The sequence below is a fragment of the Varroa jacobsoni genome, unplaced genomic scaffold (genome assembly GCF_002532875.2).
Source record: "Varroa jacobsoni isolate VJ856 unplaced genomic scaffold, vjacob_1.0 scaffold_1247, whole genome shotgun sequence".
Lineage (NCBI taxonomy): Eukaryota > Metazoa > Arthropoda > Arachnida > Mesostigmata > Varroidae > Varroa > Varroa jacobsoni.
The window spans coordinates 279,720-285,863 of NW_019214149.1; positions in this window are offsets into that span (position 1 = coordinate 279,720).

Sequence of the window (6,144 nt, forward strand, 5' to 3'; positions counted from 1 at the left end):
TATATAGTGTATACAGGACCTGCAGTGGTATTCGCACGATCTTTACTTTTTGTTTCCCTTGTTCTCCTTTACTTCGTGTTTCTTCCAGACTATTCTCCAAGTGAAAGCGACTCGCGTTAGAAACGTTGCACACGGTCTTTCTTCCTAAGCGCCTCTGTTCATGGCGTGCGGTGATGATCTTTACAGCTGCGTTTATCCAGCGCTTCTTTTCCGTCGTCTGCTGGGGTAAATCTTTTGTTTAGACTGTAAATAGAGTTAAGCTCGGTGCGGGGACGGAAATCGATTGCTACTGTCTGATGAATTTGATGGCTGCTTATGTTAATTTGCTGAAAAAGTTTCCCGGCTTTGTCCTGGATTATAAGTACCACAGGTCGTTGAAACAATAGACTGGGTGGGGCAAAATGAGACAAGCAGAGGAGTGCAAAAGGCAGCGTATAAACATTTTGAGTAATTTCTCGACGTGTACACGTTTTCTTGGGTGAATATTCCCCTGTGTTTCACATCGATGACGATTTGCCAAAGCAATCGGTCTTCAAATCAGTAGAAGGTAAAGGAGAATGATTAGTGAAGTTCAAAGTTATATCAAAGAAGCGTAAGTATGCTGTTGCTAGGTTTCCTGGGTTCGGCAACGCGAGCACAGCTAATCAATGCATTGGAAAGGGTGCTGCTCTTTAACGTTGACCCATAAAAGCCTGTCCCAGTACTAAGAAGTTGGGGAAGAACGTTCTTCGAGTGAATGAATTGTGCATAAAGGACAGAGAAGGAATTGAAATGTGACCGTTGCTACAAAACAAACAATGAACTATAGGAAAAGTTACTGCAATTTGGCATTACTAAGCTAAAATGAAAACTTCCGACAAGTAACCGATCAGAACAACCTGTGTGTAATTTCTAATGTAATATTGGCGAGATTTTAGTAAAAGGTCGACTAATACAAACTCAGAGATTGCTAGATTTCTAATTACGCTAGTTATTGAAGATTGGAAAAACCATCATTTTTTTTGTTTAAGTCAACTCATTAAAGTCATTAGCTACGATATCGTGATCGTTCTATATGATATCTTGATGAGAGAAACGTTTGTCAACAACATCCAATAGAGGCTGTTTATTTTTTGGCCCTTTAAAATCATCGAACAGGGAACTTGGTGCTTGCTTAAGCCTGGACGGCAAATGAAAGTCGTGTTTCATATAGTTTTAACAAGACTTTTTGTTACAGTTTATTAATGCTTCTTTATATGAGATTAGTTCAAATCAGAGCGGGTATCTTTTGCGTGGAAGGTAAGTTTAACCAGCAAGAAATACTAGAAAGTGGACAACACCAGCTTTGTAGTTTACACTTAATCAGTGATCGGTTCCTCTCGGCTTACTTTTTGGGACCGAAGGCAAGGTTCAAGGTTAGGATGATATGGCGCGATGTCTAGGGATTTTTTTTTATCTTCCGCCCAGAAACAACGAACTCGTCAAATTAGACACAGGTCTTGAGTATAAAGGTTGTCCCAGCAGCCTAACAAGCCGTCTACTCAAATTTCCTTTGTACATTTCCAAAGAGTAGAAGAAACGAAACAAGGAAATACTATACGAACCATTATTATTAGAAGGTAGATGAAAAGAAAAAGTTTTACAGGGAAAATAAAAATAGCGATCCTAATCCATTCTTAACGGATTCAGAATGCAAAGAATACACTCGTAAACCTTTATTTGTCTACCCTAAAAAAATTCATATAAGTACATGGATCAATTGAAAATACGGTTAACCGAAACAGAAGAAAAAATATCCATTGCAAAACTTAGCGTACTTCCCTCAAGCTCAAGGAAGCACGCAAAGGCACCTTATTTAGATTGAAGTACGTGCTCTAAGTGAATTAAGTTATATTTTGTTGTTGAAAATGGAATCTCAGGTATTAATCAAAATACGGTCAAACAAACAGCACAAAAACACTTTCAAGGTTGCCAGAAAGAACGGCAAAACTTCCTAGCGTAAGTTCGCTTTGCCTTACGTGTACGAATTAATTTTCCTCTGTCCTGCAGTTTCAACTACATGGCCCAAGAGCTACTTCAAATTTCAATGTATAGCTATATAAGTATCACGTCTCATATTGCCCTAAAGTATTGTTGGAGGTTGGCTCCTGGCATAAAGTTTGTTTACGTATGCCTTCAAATCTAAATTGCCATGTACCCCTTGTTTCCACAGTTTAATAAGCGAGTTAACTTTTAAAATATAGTATAAATCTATTCTTAAGCTGTAATTTCCTAGAAACTGGAACAATGCGTTGTTTCCATTACAATATGGGTGTCAATGCATTACTTTGTGTATTTAAAAGAAGCATGCATTATATAGATCCGATTTTCTAGTTTCGGGTCTATTCATGTTTCACATCTGCTCATATTTGCACATGATGAGACATGATAATTGGTAATTACATACGTATCTGGATAGGTTGTGTGGGTCTCTAGCTCTGCGGCCTGTGTGGCCCAAGTTGGTTACCCGCTAAAACAGCTCCCCTCTAAAAAAGTAGAAGAATAAATAAGCTGTTCGCTGACGCAGACGACCGGAAAGCCATGCTTGACGAAGCATCAGGATCAACTCCTGCCAGGAGAGAAAGAGAGTGAACTCATTCCATTGCGTTCAGCAGACCTAGTAGGCTTCTGGGTTTCTTTCTCCTTAAAACATTATCTATCAATTGGTACAGCTTCAGCCAGTTTTTTTTGCTAGAGTCTAACATCGTGGGGACAATGAGTTGTGAGGATATAGCCGAAAAATGTAGTTACATGGTGCTAGACAAAGGTAATACCGTAAAAACATAACCTTTTATGAGGATCGAGGAAGACCAACAGAACTTGTGAGCGGAAGTGAATCTACCTAAAACAATAATCAAAAAGCAGCATTATTGCCACTGTTAGTAGATGTCATATTTGCATGTGTGTAAAGTGACTATCTGTTGCCTTTATGGATGGATCATTGTGACAATGTAACAACATCGAATTTAAAAATGCACACAAAAATTGATTTTCAAAAATATTGTGTGAAAAAATGATCTTAATCGAGTAAAGCCTAGCACTGCATAGCCACACAAAATTTCAGTGACGACAAACAAAGAAATATATACATGATCAAACTATCACTTCCAGCAACGGAACATCCAGTTTGGGATTCACTTACACCTTTGTTTAAAACTCACGAGAACTTCTATCTATAAAACACGGACGCTTGTTTTTTCTTTTTACGCTCGTTGGTAAATTAGTCTCTTTAGCACGAAACCATTACAAAAAGTATACGGAAATACACACAATAGGCCACTATAGCAATGAATAAAATGTATTTTATGACGGAACTACTAAGCTGTAGCATTTTTCAACGCAGTGGTTGATTTACGAGCCTTCGAGATCCCGGACTATATAATAAATATGTTGCCCTTCACGCCCGGTACCATCGGGAAACGTTACTGCAGAAACAAATCCCAGACTGCATTGTAATGCATGAAATGCACATTCTAAAGCTAAACGGATTTTACCTGAAACAGCAAGTTGCATCTTGTTGATCGAACGCTCTGACGTCAACGTGTTGGCGTCATCAAAGCTTCACCAGGATATGGTCTATTCAGCCGATATTATATGCTTCCTCTATGAAATTCAATATCATAAAGGAAGAAGAACGTCATTGACCGTATGAATTGACAGGAACTGTAGTGCCATCGACGAGGAACATATCGGACGCGGACTGCACAGGCAACTGCATCGTAGCGACCGATTTATGTTAGTGGATATTAACACTTATGCCCACGCGAGTCCTGCCATAATATTTTCAGCCAGTGGGTCACTGATCATTAAATGAATGAGCAAAATGTGTGCATAAATAACTTAATCTTGATTAAATGTGTACATTTATTCGATTGGAACTATTTGGGCAATCGTCCACGATCTCAATTTGATCCCTATGCGCTATCCGATTCCAGGCCTATGGGAGAATTTTTCGAATTTCATTTCGATATGCCCATCCTAAACCGTAAGCGAAATTAAGCGCTAAACCGGCTTCAAGTTCGGATCTTAGGTTAGCTAGGGAATCTCTTGCTAGACGATGAAGCGGCGGTTGTTAGCGTAAAGCACACTTAATTTTCTCTATCTATACGCATAAACGCACCTTTCAAATAGCCCTCTTTAACTATGATATGATTTTACAGATTGAATGTATCTGAACGAATATGGGAGACTCTAGGTTTATTATGTTTGACGTAATTTTGATAACGAAAGCTTTGTCGTGATGTCAGGAGCTCCTTTTCTTTTTTCTCGACTGTAAACCCAAACGACTCAATACTGCTGCGTGTATTGTCTGTGTCAACGAATAAAAATTAACATAATGATATAATAAATATGTAATATAATATAATAATGCGATTTAAGGAGACGTTAGGAGGAGAGAGAAGTAGGACTGCGTGCGATGATAGTGCCATTAGAGATGGAAACTCTACTAACTAATACTGAAGCGGGCTGACATTTAGAGAAAAAATCAACGCTTTTTACGTGTGGGATGATAGCGAAATACAAATGTAGATGGTCCTGCCAGTTTCACGACATTGAGACTGGAATCATTCAGCGATGATATTCCCCAAACGTAAGGACTAATTTTCAGCGTGCCAGCGTGTAGCAAGTGTAGGAACGGTAGGGGTCTCATTGATAGAAGCGTACAGGTGCAGGACGGCGTGTTTACGACGATTGTGATTTAAGTATATGGCTATATCATTACGGTGCGTCTTCATAGCTATATATTATGTTTGTTTAATATTTGTTATCGGGGAACATGACAATCTTGTACGGTTTTTGGGACTATCAATGAACGTAACCATGCCGGAAATTTTCGATTTTTCGAAATTTTCGGACCGAAGCTAGGCGCATTTTCACTCTCAGTGTACAATACACACATAGCAACGGTTTCTATCGTGAGCCTTACACTCTACAGGTCATGCTACGGGCTTTTTCGCAACCATAGTGTTTTAATAAACATATTATGCAAAAAAAAAATTATTTTTTAATCATGTGTTGGATAGTCAACTGAAGTTTGACTATCGAACAGCTGTGGTGTGGTCTCCTTCAGAGATATGCCATCTGCCTATTAGTCTGTGCCTTTCACTCTGGGCAATTGTTCGCTTGCTATAAAGAGTGTATTTAAATGTGAATGTACGACAAAGTGTTTATAACGATGGTTAACGTCCCAACGCCACCGACTGCTCAGAGTTACAGTAGGGCAACTGATAACGCTTAAACACCCATGTCTTAAATGATATTTTCTTCGGCCAAAAGAGTGAGAGCTTTAGGCAATCTACCGTTTAGCCCTATATATATTTATCATATCTTTCATCTGTGTATATTTAAAAAAAATCGCGTACACTGTGATGGTCGGTGACGTTAACGTTGTTAGCCTGTGACACTTGTATGTATTCCTAAAGTAATAACATGAACGCTATGAGATTATCAAGTTCTTTAGAAGCATGCGGCCTTCCCTTAGGTGCGTTTGCTACAGGCACTCGTGTTTCTGTGCGCAGTTCACTTAAGAAAATAACATAATTACGCGAAAAAATCGAAACATATTTACACTGACACAATGAATACATATTATAGTTTAAATATTTTTCAAGCACTCGTTTATTCAACAGCTAGTAGGGAGTGCAAAACCTTTATAAAAAAAAAGCGCAGATATGATAACGCTTAAGAACACGTCATCCATCAATATCTCATGCACTACACAAGACTTCAGAACCGGCAACGTTCAGCGGATATTTTACTCCAAACGGATTTGATATTATTGGTTTAGTGCACACGGAAAATCTAAGCTCGAAGTTCTTCCTTGATCCCGAATCACTTCAGCCAGATGTTTTCTGTAGACGCCGACGAGAGTGTTTTGAAAAGGGGCTGGCCACTGTAAGCGATTTTCGGTACTTGGTCAAAATCCTACAGCATTTTGGAACATTATTATATAGCAGTTATGAGTCGTTTAAAATATCAGAGGTTGATGCTATTCCTCTTCTGATACTTCGACACAAAAGACGGCCAAATATGCCCTTCTAACTTGATACGAAACTTTTCGAATTTGTAGGAACTGTATCAAAGTTGAATTAGAACATTTTGCCTATGCAGTCAAGTTTATTGATA